The sequence below is a fragment of the Colobus angolensis genome, unplaced genomic scaffold (genome assembly GCF_000951035.1).
Source record: "Colobus angolensis palliatus isolate OR3802 unplaced genomic scaffold, Cang.pa_1.0 Scaffold14, whole genome shotgun sequence".
Taxonomy (NCBI): domain Eukaryota; kingdom Metazoa; phylum Chordata; class Mammalia; order Primates; family Cercopithecidae; genus Colobus; species Colobus angolensis.
Window position 1 is genome coordinate 1,102,404 of NW_012114488.1, and position 21,394 is coordinate 1,123,797.

Below are 21,394 nucleotides of genomic sequence, written 5' to 3' on the forward strand. Positions count from 1 at the left end.
AAGTGTTGGGATTACAGGCGTGACCCCCGCACCTGGCCAACAACTTTCAATATTAGCAGAAACAACTGTAGAATAAAACAGGAGTAACATGGACATCATATCAGTTCTTATTTCAGTAAATGCATCTTCTTAACTCCTGATACCTGGGGAATTGATTGTGTGCACGTGATACACTATGCAACACACAGTGATGCAATTTGACTCTAGGAATTAAACTACCAAGTTTGCTCCAGTAAAGGATTTTTTGTTTCATATGAGTTTCCTAAATCTAACCTAACCGATCTTGTGATACCATATGGCTGCTCTTTAATAACACTTAAAAAAATAACCACATAGTTTATTTTTCATCTGATCATAATATATTCTCGTAGAAAAATTTAAAATGCAGAAATGTTTAAGGAGGAGAAAACAAACACTATTCATCAACCAGAGCTAACCCAGGTTACCCTTTGGGCATTATTCTTTGTTTTTTTTTCTTTTGCTTTGCTAACAACAGTTGGGGAAATGTATTTAACATGCACATTAAATACATTTAATCCTATGTAATTTAGGATTACATTGTCCTTTTACTTAATGTAGTACTGTGATTTAACGATGTCTGCAAGTTGTTAAAATATATTTTCATACATAATTTCAAAGTTTCTATAAAACATTATCATAAGGTTCTTCTTCTCATTGTTGACCAATCAAAAATCTTTTAATTATTTTTTAAATATTTAGGCTATTTCCAATTGTTTGTGATAACAATGTTGTAATAAATACATTTCTACACAATAATTTTATGTGTTTTGTTTTCTGAATTATTTATAAGATAAACTTGCAGAAGTGGAATTGTTTAATTCCTTTCCCAAAAGTTGTGTCAGTTTGACTTTCTTGAGCAGAATAAGAATTTAGGCTTGGCCACCTAAGTAGCCTTATCCCAAATGTTCAAAGATTAGTGTTTTCTATTAGAAATAATTTTTAAACATTTTTCATCATTTTAAACTTTATTCAACCATAACTGTAATGTATTTAATATTTTACTCTTTTGAATAACCATAGGCAAATTGTTTTATCCTTTAAAGGAAACGTGCTGCCAGTTTGATAATGTAACAATTATTAAGAACTACTCTGTGGGCAAATATTGTTTTCATATGATGACTTCTTTTCCTCTGGGTAGATACCCAGTATTAATCCACATACCTACTATCAATCCCAGTAGTGTGATTGCTATTAGTGAGTGGATAAAGAAATTGTGGTATATGTATACCATGGAATACTATTCAGCCATAAAAAGGAATGAAATAATGGCATTTGCAGCAACCTGGATGGAAATGGAGACTATTAGTCTAAGTGAAGTAACTCAGGAATGGAAAACCAAACATGGTATGTTCTCACTTATAACTGGGAGCTAAGGTATGAGGATGCAAAGGCATAAGAATGATACAATGGACTTTGGGGACTTGGGAGAAAGGGTAGGAGGGAACGTGAGGAATAAAAGACTACACATTGGATATAGGGTATACTGCCTGGGTGATAGGTGCACCAAAATCTCACAAATCACCACTAAAGAGCTTACTCATATAACCAAACAACACCTGTTCCCCCAAAGCCTATGGGGGAAAAAAAGAACTACCATGTGTTAGGTGCTATGTGAGGTCCCAGTGATGTAGCCATGAGCATAATCAAGTTCCTGCTCTCAGGACAGTGACAGGTCTGGTTCTGGAGAAAGACAAGTAAACACATAAGCAGTTACTCTACACCAAGTGATAAACAACATGATCTTGGGTTTTGCTATTGCCCAAGAAGATCTGAGTCAAGCTGTTTGGGGTTTACCTTTTGTCTTTGCCATTTCTTAGGTGGCCAGTTCTTTCACATCTCTGTGTTGAATATTCTCATCTCTAAAATATGAATAATATTATAACTATCCCATGGTAGTGTTGAGAGGATTAAATGACATAATACCATGCTTGGCACATAAGTATTTCATAAATATTTGCTATGATGACAATGATAGAGAAGAAGATAACAAACGAATTTGAAATGGTAAATTGCAGTGCTGTGTGACTTTCATCAATAGTTGAACTTGTAAGACGAGAGGAGATGGTCAGAAGAGGTTTTCCAGAGGAGACAGCATATGAAATAAATTATCAGTCTGGGTAAACTATGTCTTCTAGAAGAGCCCAGCAGTGCGGGTTCTTAACATTACTGGTATTTAGAATACTCAAAAATGAGGTATTAAAAATTGCTTTAGACATGATACGGTCCAGTGGGCTCAGGGGAGCCTTAGATTCTGACAACATTCCTCAGGGTTATTACAAAGTCAAGGAAAATCTTTCCCTTTTTCCTTTTATTCAGCACAGCTCAGTTTTTAACCAATTTTATGTTGTTTTTTTGTTGTTGTTGTTTGTTTGTTTGTTTGTTTGGGATGGACTCTTGCTCTGTTCCCCAAGGTGGAGTGCAGTGGCACGATCTTGGCTCAGTGCAACCTCCACCTCCCAGGTTCAAGCAATTCTCCTCTCTCAGCCTCCCAAGTAGTTGGGGCTACAGGCGCACACCACCACGCCTGGGTAATTTTTGTAATTTTAGGAGAGACAGGGTTTCACCATATTGGTCAGGCTGGTCTCATACGCCTGACCTCAGGTGATCCACCCGAAGTGCTGTAATTACAGGCATGAGTCACCGCGCCAGCCTATTTTATGTATTTTGATTCCACATAACACTTTACAGTTTATGAAAAAAGAAAACCTTTCAATCCCTAAAAGAAGGTTAGACTTCTTCTTCATTTTATAGCTCAAGAAAATTTCTGTCCAGGAATAGTGGCTCACACCCGTAATCCCAGTGCTTTGGGAGGCCAAGGCAGGAGGACAGCTTGAGGCAAGGAGTTTGATGCCAGCCTGGCCAACAAAGCGAGAACCCCATCTCTACAAAAACAATAAAAAATTAGCTGGATACAGTGGTGTGCATTTATAGTCCTGAGAGTACTTGAGAGGCTGAAGAAGGAGGATCACTGGAGTCCAGGAGTTTGAGGCTGCAGCGAGCTCTGATTGTGCTACTGCATGCCAGCCTAGGCAAGAGAGTGAGACTCTGTCTCAAAAAAAAAGAAAAAAAAACTGCATTTTTGAGATGACAGGTATTTCTGGTAATGGAATTTCTTGGTCTCTTGACTCAGAACAATTAACAAGCATTGTAAACCCAAGACTATATCCTGTGTTCGAATAAATGTCAGTGCTTCATTCGAAACACCGCCTTAAAAAGCACATACACCCGGTAAAAACTATGCTCCTTGGTCGGCAAGTCCAAGACAAGCTTCAGCCTTTCGAAGAGGGTAAGAGCGAATGAAATATTCCATCATAGCAAGCTGACTGAGCCTCAGGAGAAAATGACACAGGTTATTGTCTCCTTAACTCCGGCGGCGTTGGCCCTACTTTCAGTTTCTAGGCCTTTCTAATTATAGATGTGCTGTGTAGCATTGCCTCCACCTGTACCCATAATAACAACAATATTCAGCGCTTAACATTATCGAAGACCTTTCTAGCTTGAACTAATTAATTCATACAATTCCAACCATCTGGGACAGAGAGTATTATTATCTAGGTTTTATAGACACAGAAACACTTCAAAAGACATTTCTCCAAGGTCATACAGTAATTGGAACGGGGCAAGGAGCGTATCTTAGAAGAACTAGAATTTTAAGTTTATTAGAAGATGATAACCTTACCCAGACTGTCTGGATGCGGGGACAATTTGCTATTTTTCTCCAGGGTGCCAAACAGATGCCCCTTTGTTGGATACTACATCACCGGTTTCTGCTGCAGCTTCTCTCCCAGAGAGGATGATCACGCACGTCATGATTTTCTAGAATACGGGGTAATTTTGGAGCTCTTAAAGCTGGCTAACACGTGCCAGCTGTTTCATCTCTTTTACTTCCCTCCTTTATTCCACCTACAGTATCTCTTGACAGTTGAGTGATATTGGAACACAGAGCTCCTGAACTGTAAAATGAAACCTTAGAAAAGTCTGCCAGCTATAAAGCTTTCTCCGCCCTTTCCTGGTGGCCAACTAATTGAGATTCTTAGGAATCGTATGTTCTTCAAAGAGCGTCCTTTATAGAGAATACTAGCTTTTTAATCACTAGGTTGTTTTTTGTTGTTTTTTTTTTAAAAAAAAAAGCTTAAAAATAGCCCATGCTTCCCTAGTTACAGGAAAATTACATTTGAAACTACCGTAAGTAGCTTTGGGGTGGAAAATCACCAATCCCTTTCAACTTGTGTCCTATGCTGATAATTGCATTTGAAAGAATCTTAATGTCCTCAAGCATTTACTCATGTTGAACAGATAGGAAATAAATAACATTTTCTATAAAATAATCTCTTTCTAAAAAGTCAGAAGCAGATAGACTTTTACACAGACAACAATTATGCAAAATAAAGCAATGCCAAATTAAAACGGTATTTTAACCAGGGCTCCATGTTGACTCAGAGATCAGCAGGATCAGGAAAAAAGAAAACACTGAGAACTTTTGGAGTCTATTAGGAATATGGTGAATGTGATTGAGAATGCTTTCTAAATACGGATCTTTTGAAATCCCGGTTCAAAGAACATCTGTATATTGTTCGTATGTGAGTCACCACGTGGTGGAATGAATAACTCAGAGGAACTAGGAGTTTGGAGGAACTGGGTATTTTACTTTCAAGGCTGATTTCATACCACGTTTTAAGCCTGGGCTGCTGCATTTTTAACAAGTTCCATAAATAAATCTGATTCGCCCCAGAGTTTAAAGATCGTTTCTCAATACTTCCCATTCAGAGAAGCTGAACAGTTTTGATGTATTCATTTCAGTTCAAGGACAGTCTTTCAGATCAAACCTAAAAGCGATAAAAGTTTATGTGAAAAGTTTGGATTTATATTCTCATATAGTTTTCTGAAACAGAGCAAGAAAAGAGTAATTCAATGATGCTGACTGTGTGCAGATGGCTATCGGACGTGCTCCCTAAATTCTTCAACAGCCAGATAAGTATCATTTACCTGGAACCAAGACGCTTAGACAGCTGGTAAGTTCCCCACTCTCATTCCTCCAGTCAGCAAGCCCGAGCTGGACTACCTGCCAAGAGGCCATGAATGCCAGCTGCTTCATCATTTAATGAAGAATGAATCCCTGGAGCTCATTGATCACTTTAATTTTTTCACAGGAAAATGATGTGCGTCAAAGCACAAGTGGCTGGGTGCAGTGGCTCACGCCTGTAATCCCAACACTTTGAGAGGCCAAGGAGGGCGGATCACCTGAGGTCAGGAGTTCAAGACCAGCCTGGCCAACATGATGAAACCCCGTCTCTACTAAAACTACAAAAATTAGCCAGGCACAGTGGTGGGTGCCTGTAATCCCAGCTACTCAGGAGTCTGAGGCAAGAGAATCGCTTGAATCCACGAGGTGGAGGTTACAGTGAGCCGAGATAGCACCACTGCACTCCAGCCTGGGCAACAGAGCATGACTCTGTCTCAAAAAAAAAGAAAAAAAAAAGCTCAAGTTAGGGTGGCACACCACTTTTCTTTACGCCGTCTTCATCAGCATCCAAAACTTCCTGAAAGAGTCTATTTAGAAGCTAAAACTTTTCCATGCTGGTCTCAGGCCCAGAGCAAAAAGAAAATAAAAGAAAGAAATTGGTAAGGTGTGGGCCAGTCTATTTAACCATTTTCGTTTTCAGATGCTCTTTTTTTTTATTTGTCTATAACCATAAATAAAACCTGCCAAAACACAGTGCCTTCAATACCGAGATCTGATGACTCTCCCATTAAGAATACTTTCTGGGCCTGAGTGTATTTTGACATGCAAATATTTAAAAACAAATATTCGCATATTTTACTTGAAAAAAATATTATTTGTTCAAATTTCCTAAAGTAAGAGAAAAAAAATTATAAGAAGCCTTCCTCTGCATGAGGGGGAAACTTTATGACGTGATTCATCCAAGAAAGTTCCAACAGGGGTGGGAGATGAAGACACGATTGTCAGCTTTTTCCAGCTTGAGTGTTTACGAGTTTGGCAAGAAGGCAGTGGTGGGGGGGTGGGTGCCAGACCCGAGGCCCTTTAGAGGGTGGCTGTGACCTCTGTTCTGTCATCTTGGTAGGACACTGTGGCCACTGTTTGCAGAATCAGCTGCAGTTATGTCTCTTTTCCCTGTCTGCACAGTGGGGTCTTACAGAGTGACTGCCTCTGTCTCAGGCAGGATGTTACTGGGAATTTATAGCATATATTTCATTTGTTTTCCCTCCAAAGCTACAGTTGCAAAGGATGCCACTCATAAGCAACACTCCTCACAGATCAAATTGTGGGTGAATCTAGGCTTCTTCTTTCCCTTCCTTTACCCCTTCCTCCCTAAGATGCTGGCCCAGTGCACTGGGACACCCTTGACCTTGGCCTGGAACCTTTGTGCCCCCGCAGCACTAGGCATTCTCTGCATCCGGCTGTTCAGTGTCTTCAGGAGGCTTCATAGGTGGGTCTGGGGCCACGTTCAATCACTGCCCGCTCTCCCTCTCAGCACTGATTGTTTGGGATTTGTACAGTTTCAGGTGTTGATTCACCAGTGCCTCCTACGGTGCTAATAACGGTGAGCTAGAATGTCTTCCCTTCCTTCTCAGGTAGTGGAAATGCCCTTTAATAATAGTTTATAAAAAACAGCTTTATTTATTTTGGGCCTAACTTCACTGATGGGAATTATTGGGTAGAAAGGAAGGAAGCTGTAGTTGGATGCACCTTATAAAGCATATCAAAGACATGGCCACCTACTTTTTCAGTACGTTCTACAAAACCTAGGCACACAGGACCTCATTGTCAGGAGAACTTGTTGCAACATTTCCTGTTCCTTATCATTTGGAAATATTACTATCAAAGCTGAGCCGGAAATTGAATATGGGTTTGCAAAATCCATTAGAATGAAGGTCTAGAGGTGTGTTTGTTCCTCTGTGTTCAATACAGCAACCGTTAGCGAGGAATATGTATTAACCAAAGACCACTTAAGGAAGAATAGGCAGTATATATAGAACACAAACAACATAAACAGAACCATCATCTCCTAGGCCCCTAGTTTTTAGTTTAAGATCAGACTCATCACGATCTCCTAAAAGGCATGCTTGTTCTCTAAATAAGTTTTCCTGTTCCAGGCTGCCAGATGCGATGTAACTGCCAAGGCAGCCGAATTCACTGCAAGTTTCCAGGATCAGGTTTCCTTGGAACAGGCTCGCACATGGCCTCTGTCTTCTAAAACTGATTGCTTTGCCATGGTGGGTGCTGACTCTGCAAAGTGATCTAGCCACACTCTTGCATAATATTTCCAATGGTTGTATAGTTACAGACATATGTAGGGCATGCACTTGACTAAGCTACTGGGTTTAATAATTCTCTTTCCTGATGTCCATTAGACTTCCGCTATACAAACATTTAGCTTGATGGTTTAGGTATAAGCAGGACTCTAGAAAAGGAGATGGGGCTATCAATCTCTGTGGGCCTCTGATAACAAAATTTCCATACGACATTATGGTGCAGTGGTCTTTGTTAACTAGAGTTACCTTAAAAAGCTCTATCAAGGGATTAGTTCAACAATTATTTGACAAACATGTTTTGAATAACAGATAGGTTATTAGTCACTGCAACAAAATAACAAAAAATTTAGCTATGCAGGGTTCATAGTCAAATGCAAGAAAACAATAAAATAATTAGAATAAGAACACAATAAAATAACATACACTCATGTATCACTTAACAACAGGGATACATTCTATGAAATGCATCATTAGGTGATTTTGCTGTTGTGTGAATGTCATAGAGTATACTTACACAAATCTAGATGGCTACAAACCTGTACAACATTTACTGTATGGAATACTGTAGGAAATTATAACACAACGATAAGCATATGTGAATCTAAACATATCCAAATATAGAAAGAGTACAGTAAAAATATGGTATTATAATCTTATGGGACCACATTGTACATGCGGTACACCACTGACCAAGATGTTCTGATGCGGTGTATAACTGTAGGTAAACTTTTGGGTTTTGTTTTACAATAGCAATCCATACAAAGTGCTGTGGAAACTCCAAAGAATAAGCTGCTAGTTAGGTCTGTCTTAGGGCATGGAAAAAGTCATTTGAACAGAATTAATACAATATTATTCACAAAGATGATGTAGCTACCAAAAACAAGCTAAGAAGATCTTGCGGTTCACTAATAGAAGCATAACCATCTCGAAGCTAGAATAGTAGACACAGGTAGTAACTACTTTGGACTTACCCAACTATATATTGGGTTCACTTTGGGACCAATATTTAAAGGATATTAAGAAATCATAGCTCATTCAGAACAGACCATCCACATTGGAGAAGATGAGTAATATTTAGCTCGACTGGAATATCCAGAGAGGACTGCAGAAGAAACATACTAGCAGTCAGCAAATATCTGGAGGGCTTTTAACGGAACGATGTGTAACATTTATTCCACAAGACTTCAAGAGTAAATTAATAAATGAAAATACATAATGGATGGAAACTGCGAGTATATAAATTTTGACTAAAGTTAGAAAGAACTTCCAAAGAATCCGAGCTATCTAAAAGATAAAATAAACTGCTTCTTGAGTTGATAAGAGTATCATGGCAGGGTAGACTTAATTGAGGCTGAACCTTCTGTAGAGAATATTGCAAATACACATAAGCATCACCTGGGTGGTTAGGCTGAGTGATCTTCCGTCTCTTCCAAACCTTAGGCTTTATGATTTGGAGTTGTGGTTTTAATATTATGCATTATTTCCAAAACAGAGCAACTAAAGTAGATGGCTGTTCTTTTCATCTGTGCCTTCCAATTGTCTTATGACTCGTGCATGACAGTATTGGGTAATGAATGAGTCACTTAGCAAGTGACAGTCTTTACGTACTACACCAAGGTCTTTGTAGGCATGTAATGAAGGTCAGTAAGAATCTCCTCATTCTCGAGCTTGCAGTGAGCCGAGATCGCGCCACTGCACTCCAGCCTGGGCGACTGAGCGAGACTCCGTCTCAAAAAAAAAGAATCTCCTCATTTTCCACCACCCAGATCTTAGGAGTCAAAAACTTTTGAATAAACTATACCAAGAAATAAACAAAGTTGGCATGCTGATGTAGAGCAAAGCCTGGAGTTAAGACTGGGAAAGAAAAAGCATCAGCAAGAGCCAAGCCATGGGGTGAAAGATACAGGGGAGTCCCTCAGCAAGAACGGAGACAAAGTTGATCCTTAACGCAGTGTTTACTGTGTGCTAGATACTGTGCTAGGAGCTTTGTCTCTACTTACTCATCCATTTTACCAATGACCCTGTGAGCTAGGTTTTCTAATAATCACCCCCACCTTGTGACAAATGAAGAAACGGTCAGATAGAGGTTAAGTAATAATGCCTAAGATCATGCAGCTAGGAGGCTAGGGTTTGAATTCGGTTACCTTGGCTTTAGAATCTACACACTTAACACCTAATCACACTTTACAAAGTGTCTCTAAGCTGAGGGGAAAGAAATGAGTCGTGGAGGAAAGAAATCACAGCAAGCATAAAGAAAATTGACTAAGGAATTATACATTAGCAATTTCAATTTCTCAAAATTCTACTTTTCAAAGACACGTAAATAACTACTAACATGAAGGTTTTGTGTAAACCCAGTAAAAAAAAATTCCCTAGCACAATTTTAATTCTCTCTTAGAATCATGTTAATAAATTCACTTTAAAATGTCCTTTAGCCAACTTGACATTCCTGTCTCATGGATCTGACCTGACACTCCGATGATAAAATCCTGAAAAGACTCATTTTGCAACCACCTGCAGGGACAAAGGGAAGAAAGTACTTCTTTTTTTTTAAAAAAAATTTTTATTTATTTTTTATTATTATTATACTTTAAGTTCTAGGGTACATGTGCATAACGTGCAGGTTTGTTACATATGTATATTTGTGCCATGTTGGTGTGCTGCACCCATCAACTTGTCAGCACCCATCAACTCGTCATTTACATCAGGTATAACTCCCAGTGCAATCCCTCCCCCCTCCCCCCAGAAAGTACTTCTTATCATCATTGTCTGTGTACCAAAACCCCAGCTTGGCCATGGATGAATGAGGATTCAGGAATCCACAGACTCAGAGCAATTAGAAACTATTATGTCCTGCACATGGCCAATGAGCAGTGGGAGAGTATTTACAATCTCAGAATGATGTTTCACCACGTAAGCCCTTAGCCTTAATCTGCACCTGATACCGGACGTCAAGATAACGTAAGGCTCCATCTTCTCCAGATCCTGGATATTTTACTCCTCCTAATCTGGTATAGTTAGTGGTAAGTGAAGAAAGAGCTTGCAGACATTCTTTATCATTTCTAGTATGCTGTCCTTGCAGAAACCTTAAGTCAAGCTGCTACGCAGAAATTTCAGCCTCTCCTTTCTGCCTAGCCAGCAGGATGTATCCTTGAACTTGAAGGTATGAGCTGACTGAATTCTACCTTTACCAATTATATTTGATATGTTCCAGTTAAGTTTTACAGAATGCAGCCTATGATAGACCAACAGATTATTAACATGCATTAGGGACATCATAAAAATTTTATTTTGGTGGATGTGACCTTTACAACAATTTCTAAAATTTGTTTACTGAAATCCTATGGGCTAACCCTAATCAAATCCTACCTAGAGCCACTGGGACAATAGACAAATGAAAGTCCAAAGTAAAATTCCAACTATTGCCTGTGAATTCAAGTCCAAACGCCAGGAAGGTGGAGAACTGGCCCACAGGGAATTTTGAGAAACATCTAAAGGCATCTGCAAGCCCTAAGCATGTGTCATTTATTTATACAACGTGTGTTTTAGAATGTGGAAAACCATAAAATTGGACAGAATACCTCTAATAAGACTCAAAGCCAAGGATTTGTGGTCAGTAGGGGCGCCAAGGGGAGACGGGTGGGGAATGGTTCCACTCCCTCTTCCTCCAATTTCTGACTCACAAATTTAAAGCAATTAGAAGCAAGCATCTCCTAACAAAAAGCATATTCACTGGGTGAAAGTTATTCAATATTCGCCCCCAAGTGTCCCACTGATGAAATCACTGCACACCACTGCAGGAGTAAAGTGGAATTTTTCCATACCAATTGCATATTTAGCAAAGGCAGTCAGACCCTTTTGACTAGATTAACACTCAGTACTTTTTCAGTCTTTTAATCTTTCAAAGCTGTAAACCTAATATTTAGCACGGAAATATGTATTTTATTATATTAATCAGAATGATTTCGTTTTCTTTTTTATTCAGGTGTAAAGTGTGTGAATCTTAACCTGATGAATTTTCATGTGTATTCATTTGTGCAGAACTACTTAAATCAAGATATAGAACATTCCAGCATCCCAAAGGCTCTGTCACATCACTTCTCAGTTACTGTTCACTGCCCTTGAACATTGAAGTAATTACTATTATACTATTCTAAATTCCATCACCATCGTTTTGCCTGTATTTGAACTTTATACACACACACACACACACACACACACACGAGAGTAGGTACTTTTGTGCCTGGCTTCCTTTGCTAAACATTTTTTCAGTGAGATTCACCCATTTTGTTACATGTAACAATTGTTTGTTTCTTCCTATTGCTTGTAGTATAATCCATTGTATGAATATACCCCAACTCATTTACCAGTTCTACTATTGTTGAGCATTTGGGTTGTTTTTGAGTTTGGTTTATTATGAATATAGTTGCCATGAACATTTCTGGAACATTCTTGCATATTCCTTTTGGTGGACAAAAGCATTAGCTTCTCTTCTGTATGTACCTTGTATGCGGTATACAGATGTTTAGCTTTAGTTTAATCCTGAGAAACTATTTTTCAAAGTTACCTTTCCAGTTTATACCCCCATCAGCAACATAGGAGAGTTCTAGTTGCTCCACATTGTCTCCAACAGTTTGTATTGTCAGGCTTTTTGTTTTGTTTTGTTTTTAACTCATCATCTTGATAGGTACATCATGGCATCTCTATGTGGTTTTTTAATAGGCATTTCCCCAATAACTAAGAGACTGAGCACTTTTGCATATACTTATTCCATTACACCCATTGGGTAACTTCTTTTGGGAAGAATCTATTCAAGTCTTTTGCCCATTTTACAATTCAGTTGTTTGTCTTTTTCTAACGGTTTGTAGGTTTTCCTTTATATATGGATATAAGCTCTGCAAGTATTTTCTCCCAGTCTGTGACCTGCCTTCTCATTCTTTTTTGATGCATACTTCTGGAGGATTTATTAGTTTTGTTTTTGTGGTTAGTGTTTTTAATCACCAGTTTAAGAAATCTTCACCTAACCGCAGAAGGGGACGAATTAAGTACAAGATACATGAAGGCTCATCCTATCATTCTGAAGTTACAGCGCTTGGTAGACTTGTCTGACATTCTTGATAATTAGTTTCATGTCTATGCTAAGCAAACATTCTTAACCATACTATATGATTTGGATGAAAATATTTCTTCCTCCTTATGTATTATTTGTATAAGAAAAACATACTAAAAATTACTGGGTTATGGCCGTGCACAATGGCTCATGCCTGTAATCCCACCACTTTGGGAGGCCGAGGTGGGCAGATCACCTGAGGTCAGGAGTTCAAGACCAACTTGACCAACATGGTGAAACCCCGTCTCTACTTAAAATACTAAAATTAATCACATCTGTAATCCCAGCTGCTTGGGAGGCTGAGGCATGAGAATCTCTTGCTCTGAAGGTGGAGGTTGCAGTGAACTGAGATCATGCCACTGCACGCCACCCTGAATGACAGAGTAAGACCTTGTCTCAAAAAAAAAAAGAAAAGAAAAAGAAAAAAATATTACTGGGTTATGTGGGAAGAGGGGGTGAATAGGCAGAGCCCAGAGGATTTTTAGGGCAGTGAAATTATTCTGTATACCACAATGGAGGATGTATGTCACTATGCATTTGTCAAAACTCATAGAATATACCATATCGAGAGTGAACCCAAAATTATGGGCTTTGGGTGATAATGATGTGTCAACGTAGATTCATTGATTGTTAACAAATGTACCACTTGAGGGTGGAACGTTGATTATGGGAGAGATTATGCATGCGTGAAGGCAGGAGATATATCAGAACTCTCTGTACTTTCTGCTTAATTTTGTTGTAAACTTAAATCTGCCCTAAAAAATAAAGTCTACTTTTATCTATTTAGTTTATCATTTCAAAAAAACAATTTTTCCTTTCACCAATCCTTTTCATTGATTTTTTTTCTCTACTTCATTTAGTTCTGCTCTGATATTTATTATTTATTTTCTTCTACTAATTTTGGGTTTAGTTTGTTCTTGCTTTTTTAGCTCTTTTAGGTACATTGCTGGATTGCTAATTTGTAACATTTCCACTTTTTTGATATAGACATTTATTGACATAAACTTCCCTCATCACTTTTTCTGCTGAATCTTATAGGTTTTGATATGTTCTTTCCATTATTTGTTTCTATAATTTTTTTTATTTCCACCTTAATTTCTTTGTTGACCCAGTGGTCACTCAGGAGCATGTTGTTTAATTTCCATATATTTACATATTTTCCAAAGTTCCCCTTGATTTTTTGTTTTTTTGAATTGTAGTCTCACTCTGTCGCCCAGACTGGACTGCAGTGATGTGATCATGGTTCATTGCAGCCTTGAATTCTTGGGCTCAAGCAATCCTCCCACTTCAATCTTCCTCGTAGCTGGGACTAGGTGTGTGCCATCATACCCAGCTAACTTTTTAATTTTTTGTAGATATGGACTCTCACTATATTGCCCAGGCTGGTCATGAACTCCTGGGTTCAAGTGATCCTCCTGCCTCAGACTCCCAAAGTGTTGGGACTGATACGCATATTGGTATTGATTTTTTGTTTTATTTATTTATTTATTTATTTATTTTGAGATGGAGTCTCACTCTATCGCCCAGGCTGGAGTGCAGTGGCGAGATCTCAGCTCACTGCAAGCTCCACCTCCCGGGTTCATGCCATTCTCCTGCCTCAGCCTCCTGAGTAGCTGGGACTACAGGCGTCCGCCACCACGCCCAGCTACTTTTTTGTACATTTAGTAGAGATGGGATTTCACCATGTTGACCAGGCTGGTCTTGAACTTCTGATCTCAGGTGATCCACCCGCCTCAGCTTCCCAAAGTGCTGGGATTACAGGCGTGAGCCCCCATGCCCGGCCATTTTTAGTTTTATTCCATGTGGCCCAAGAATATTTTTTTAAAGTGTTGAGACTTGTTTTGTGGCCTAACATACATTCTATCCTGGAGAATGTTCCATGGGCTGATGAAGAGAACGTATGGTTTGCAGTTGTTGGGTAGAATGCTCTGTCAATGTCTGTTGGGTCCACTTGATCTGAAGTCCAATTTAAATGCAATGTTTCTTTGTTGATTTTTCTGTCTAGATAATTTGTCTAATGCCGAGAGTGGGGTATTGACCAAGAAGTAAAAAGAGTATAATATTCAATAAACACTTGCTATATATCATTTGCAATTAAGCTATTACTTGAATTTTTTTTTTTGAGATGGAATTTCATTCTTGTTGCCCAGGCTGGAGTGCAATGGCATGATCTCGGCTCACTGCAACCTCTGCCTCCTGGGTTCAACCAATTCTTCTGCCTCAGCCTCCCAAGTAGCTGGGATTACAGGTGCCCACCACCATGCCCAGATACTTTTTGTATTTTTAGTAGAGACGGGGTTTTACCACGTTGGCCAGGCTAGTCTCGAACTCCTGACCTCAGATGATCCATCCCCTTCAGCCTCCCAAAGTGCTGGGATTATAGGCATGAGCCACTGCACCCAGCCAAGGTATTACCTGAACTTAACAGCCTTATATGCAATGGTCTAACAGAGCACTACATTATGCGCACACAAAAAACCATATCATACAATCAGATAAGTACATGTGATGTCTCCACATTTATAGAAACTTATATCAGGGCAATATGTTTTTAAAAGTACAAAGGCCCATTTATACGACCCACTAAAGACAGCTAAGGTGTCTGAGGTGAAAAAAGGTTTACCTTCATCTCCAGCTTTTAAGAAAAGCTGCAAGCATGGTGATTATGGAAGGGACAGGTATTCAAATCCTGGCTCTGTCATTTACTGGCCAACTAACCTTGGACATGTTTCTTAAACCTTTCTGAGCTTCTGTTTTCTCATCTGGAAAATGATAACAGTAGTACGTATCTCATAGGGTTGTTGAGAAGAGTGAATGAATTAATGCATGTAAATTATTAGTGAGTGTTCAATAAATGTTAGATTTTATTATTATTGTCGTAGAGTATCACATTTAGTATAGTTACAATTATACTCAGTTTTAGATAAAGAAACGGTATGAGAAAAGTTAAGCTTACATAACGTTAGCAGTAAAGCTTGTCCTTCAACCCACATCTGTTTTTTGTTTTGTTTTGTTATTTTTGAGACAAGGTCTCACTCTGTCACCCAGGCTGGAGTGGAGTGGCACAATCATAGCTGACTGCAGCCTTGACCTCCTGGGCTCAAGTGATCCTGCCACCTCAGCCTCCCAAGTAGATGGAACTTCAGGTGCACCCACCTGACTAATTTTTGTATTTTTGGTAGAGACACGGTTTTGCCATGTTGCCCAGGCTGGTCTCAAACTCCTGGGCTCAAGCAATCCACCCGCCTCAGTCACCCCAAGTGCTGGAATTGCAGGTGTGAGCCACTGTGCCCGGCCCACATCTGTATTTTCATGAGCTTTCAATTCACCATGTGCAAATCACAAATTGTTTACTCTTCACCAAGCATTGACAGGTCTGAATTTGGGTAAAAGTTAATGAGAAATAAATACAAGAGATACTAAAACTTCTCACAAAACTTCTTGAGCTACACCTTCTATGTAACTCAGTATTAAAACAAACATTTAAATTTATCATCTCTCAAAAAGGGAGTCATTGGTTTAAACTAGATTAAAAGCTCCTTGATGGCAGAGGAGAATCTTCTATGTCATTAGAGTAATCATAATAGCAGAGTGCTGGCCGTGGCGTTGATTTACCGATCGCAGAGAAGACTTTATAAAGCAATTTATCTAGAGATGCTGCCTTCAAAACCTGTTACATTTTAGGTTTCTAAAGTTTTGCTTAAATTCTCTAGAGGCTACTGACTTTTTTTTTTCTTTTTTTTTCTTTGAGGTGGAGTTTTGCTCTTGTCGTCCAGGCTGGAGTGCAGTGGCGTGATCTTGGCTCACTGCAACCTCCACTTTCCTGGTTCAAGTGATTCTTGTGCTTCAGCCTCCAGAGTAGCTGGGATTACAGGCGCCCGCCACCATGCCCGGCTAATTTTTGTATTTTTAGTAGAGATGGGGTCTCGCCATGTTGGCCAGGCTGGTCTCAAATTCCTGACCTCAGGTGATCCGCCCACCTCGGCCTCCCAAAGTGCTGGGATTACAGGCATGAGCCACTGCGCCCAGCAGACTTCTAATTCATATACATTTTTATTTCTGCTATGGAATGTGAAGTGTTTAAAGTTCTGTGACTTTAAACACAGTGACTCATTGCTGATGTTACTGCTAGAACAGTGGTTCTCGGCCGGGCACGGTGGCTCATGTATGTAATCCCAGCACTTTGGGAGGCTGAGGCAGGTGGATCACCTGTGGTCTGGAGTTCAAGACCAGCCTGGGCAACATGGTGAAACCCCTTCTCTACCAAAAATACAAAAATTAGCTTGGCGTGGTGGCATGTGCCTGTAGTCTCAGCTACGACAGGGGCTGAGGCAGGAGGATTGCTTGAACCTGGGAGACAGAGGTTGCAGTGAGCCGAGATCATGCCACTGCACTCCAGCTTGGGCAACAGAGCAAGAAGACTCTGCTTCAAAAAAACAAACAACAACAACAACAACAAAACGTGGTTCTCAAATTTTGATCCCCAGACAACCAGCAGCAGTAGCACCTGGGAACTTGTTGAAACGAGAATTCCTGGGACTTGCCCCACCCAGTCTGAGTCAGAAAATCTGGGGGATGAGGCCAAGCAATCTGTTTTTAACAGTCCCCAGGTGATTCTGATGCACACTAAAAAAGCTTCGGATGAATGTGCTGGAAAAAGAGGATTATTATCTTACCCGTCTGAGTATGTAGGGTAAGTTGACTTATTTATTAATCAAGTGAATTCAAACTCTAGAAACCACATCAAAGATAATCATTTTATTTGAGGTCATTTGATTTGTTTATCTGTGTATTGGACTACAAAATTTACTTATACAATTCAAACTTTAAACATTCAAAATGATATACAAAGAAATTTCTCGGCCAGGCGGGGTGGCTCACTCCTGTAATCCTAGCACTTTGAGAGGCTGAGGCGGGTGGATCACTTGTGATCAGCAGTTCAAGATCAGCCTGGCCAACACGGTGAAACCCTGTCTCTACAAAAATACAGAAATTAGCTGGTTGCGGTGGTGGGCGCCTATAATTCCAGCTACTCGGGAGCCTGAGGCATGAGAATTGCTTGAACCCAGGAAGAAGAGGTTGCAGTGAGCCGACATCACACCACTGCCCTCCAGCCTGGGCGACAGAGTAAGATTCAGTCTCAAAAAAGAAAAAAAAAAAACCTAAGAAATGTCTTCCTTTCACTCCTATGTCCTACTGGCAAACCAAGATGACAGGTTTGTTTTGTACATTTCCAGGGTTATTTTATTTACATACTAACAAGTAGATGTATTCTTTCTTTTCTACACAAATTACAGCACAATATGCACTGTTCAATTGCAGCCATCTATAATAGCACGCAAAGGTATATGGTTTCAACACTGGTGGGCTTTTCCACATTTTGCAAAAGGGATGTGCTTTCTGGAAACTTCTTAAAATAAAGATTTGTTTTGCACTTACATTCTTCCATTAAACAAATGCTAATACTGTATACTAACAATGTATTTTCTCTTTAGTTGACTTTCAGAAATCTCATTTAAATGATTGAATATATAGAATTATCACCATCACCAGGTAGTATTTATTCTATATTATGTTAAAAAAAACCTCATTCTTCTACCAATGCCACACTTTCATCTTAGAGAGCTGGTTGAGCTTTTGGATTAAAATTTAAGCCATCATCCAATAAGGCTGGAATTTATACCAAGTTACCCTGAGGGCCATTTGCTTCTTGCCTCCAAGCATCAAGAGTCATATTGAAACTCCTTTCAAATTCGCTTCTGTTTGCCCACATCTGGCATAGTGCCAATTCATTTTTCACTTAAAACCACCACCATGTTCTCTTCTTTACTCTTTTAGCAATATTACCATCCTGACACTTGATCTCTGCAAGCAATTACCTGATTTCTTCAAGTCACCCTTTAATATTCTTTAAAGGAGTCGAAGCATTTAAAATATCCCTTTCGTCTGTGCCAAAATGTTCTCAGCTATCTCAAAATATGAACCGAATTATGTACCAAGGGATTTATCTTTTGAAAATAGCATCCGCAGTAGTGATTCTAAATTTCCTAACATAGAATGCAAGGCCCGCAATATCCTGCTTTTTCAGACCTATTCCCCTTGATTGAGCTTTCCACCCCATAAAGATTGCCATTTTTAAAAATAACCTTCGCATATTACTATTCCCAATCATAAAAAAAAAAAGATTGTCATTTTTAGTTTCCGGTATCTTTGTGGTGTATTTCTTTTTCTGTGTCTTCATGAAGGCCGTTCTGCTATGCTAGTCTATCACCTGGTTTCCTACCCCATCTCAAGGTTTTATCATGTGATCGAAACCCCTCCGAGAATAAGATGCTTTCTCATTTGTATGTAGGTACATTTCATCTTATTGAGCTCTACAGCTGTCCTGTGATATAAAAGCACGAGCATGGTTGTAGGTGAGGAAACTGAGGCCTAGAGGGCTCAAGCATCCTGGATTCTTCCGCATTAACAAGCTGCTCTACTCACTTGGCAGTCTGTACTGCCTCATAATATTACCTTTGTACATATGCATGACTTGTCATCACAACTGCATCTCCAAGGCAGTTCATCTCATTTCTCATTGTTCCTTGTATTCTCCCCTGTGACTTGAAAGGAATTCAGTAAATATTAGCTGTTCGACTCATTAGAATCCAAGAATCATAAAACTTTTGGCTCAAAGAGAGCCTTTGTGATTATTTAATGCATACTTGAGTTTGTCAAACTGGTTTGAAGTTTGTGTAGCCCTGGAGGTAATAGGTACAATGCCATTCATTTTGTTAGAAGACTTGAGATAAAATTATTTTAAATTTTTTTATTTTTATTTATTTTTTTTTTTGAGACGGAGTCTTGCTCTGTCGCCCAGGCTGGAGTGCAGTGGCCAAATCTCAGCTCACTGCAAGCTCCGCCTCCCGGGTTTATGCCATTCTCCTGCCTTAGCCTCCTGAGTAGCTGTGACTACAGGCGCCCGCCACCTCACCTGGCTAGTTTTTTTGTATTTTTTAGTAGAGATGGGGTTTCACCGTGTTAGCCAGGATAGTCTCAATCTCCTGACCCCGTGATCCGCCCGCCTTGGCCTCCCAAAGTGCTGGGATTACAGGCTTGAGCCACCACACCTGGCCAAAATTATTTTAATTTTAAATAAATACTGACATACAATGGTATGGAATGTTAACATTAAAGTTGTAAAATGAATCATGAGTTTTTTAGAGAAAACATGAAACTTCAAAGAAACACCAGAGAAATATCAGAACTGTAATTAGCTGTTTCAGTCTATTCCAGACTTCGGGAGGTGGGAGGAGGGGGTAAATATTGAAGTCTGGAGAGCTTGAGCAAATTGCCCCAAATCACACATTAATTCAATCAATTTTGATTCAGCCCCTGGTACTAATTGTGTAAACACCAAAGTTGCAATGACAAGCAAAACAAAACATTGACCACATCAAGTTTGTATGCAAGTGGAGGTGAGAGGAGGACAGGGTTGTTAAATTAATATTCAATATGCGTAAACTATACAAACTAGCCCCTCTCTTGGTCAGTCCAGCAGAAAAAAACTTTATTGCAACTCTTCAGAAAATACCCAAGAGAGTCCATCTTATTGCAAAACAGAGGAACTTTAACATCTTTTCCCTTGTCTTACATTCTCAATGTTTGCCTTTCCAGTTACTTAGTGATAAAAATGAATTTTCCCAAGTTCTTCCTGACCCTTGGCCTGAGAAGTTCCTGGCTCTTTGACCTCTTACTCCTGTCTTTTCCTCTTCTTCCATCTGTTCTATCCTTAATGCAAATGAAACTACCTCCTCGCAAGAGTTTTCTTTAGTGATTGTGGTTGAGGAAAAAAACATGAAATCTTATGAACTGGTTTTCTGTTCCTGTTATATTTTTTAGTGACACAGTACAGTAGATGTAAAAATGCAGCGAACTTGACTTGGGCTGGGGATTAGGGAAGAATCCTCTGATGAAAGAACCTTTTAAGGGAGGCTTGGACAGTTAAATAAGAACCATGTTAACAAAGAAAATGACGTAAGAAGATTTCAGGCATAGGGATCTTAGTCAAGGAGACTCTGAGGTAGGAAGACACAGGGAAATGACAAAAGGCCATTGTGGCTAGAATACAAGGCAAGAAAATGCCAGGAAGAAGCGGGAGAGGGAGAGAGGAGACCAATGATCCAAAGCTCATGGACCACATTTTAGGATTTTATCTCCTTCTCTGAGAGTGTTGAGAAGCCACCAAAACGAAGCAGGGCCAGGCACAGTGGCTCATAACTGTAATCCCAGCACTTTGGGAGGCCAAGGTGGGTGGATCACTTGAGATCAGGAGTTCGAGACCAGCCTGGCCACACATGGTGAAACCCTATCTCTACTATAAATGCAAAAAGTAGCTGGGCATGGTGGCACACGCCTGTAGTCCCAGCCACTCGGGAGGCAGAGGCACAAGGATCACTTGAACCTGGGAGAACGAGATTGCGGTGAGCCGAGATCACGCCACTGCACTCCAGCCTGAATGACAGAGGAAGACTCTGTCTCATAAAAAGGAAAGCTGGGCAGTGACATGACTAGATTTGCATTCTGATGCAAAGGACTGGTGAGGACTAGAAATTTGGGGAGAACAATTGATAGGTTTCTGTTGAATTGAGATCGTGTCAGGGGAGATAGAAAGCAGAAAACTTCTGAAGTTCTTTGGGAAGAAATGGTCAGGACTTAGTGACAGATTGGATATGGATGCCAAAGACAGGTCAAGGACAACTCCTAAAACCTCTGGCTTGAGTAACCGCATGGATGATGGTGACAGACATTGAGAGAGGGAAGTTGAAGAGCACCAGAGTTTGCAGGGTAATTTTGAAAGTCAGATAGCTTAAAAATGAGACAGAAAGGAGAAAGAACAAAAACAAAAAACAAAGGCAATAGTGATTTTGCCCCAGCAAGTTGTGAAGCTTCTATTTTTTTTTTTTTTAATTCTTGCTTGAATGATTTTTTTTTTTTTTTTTTTTT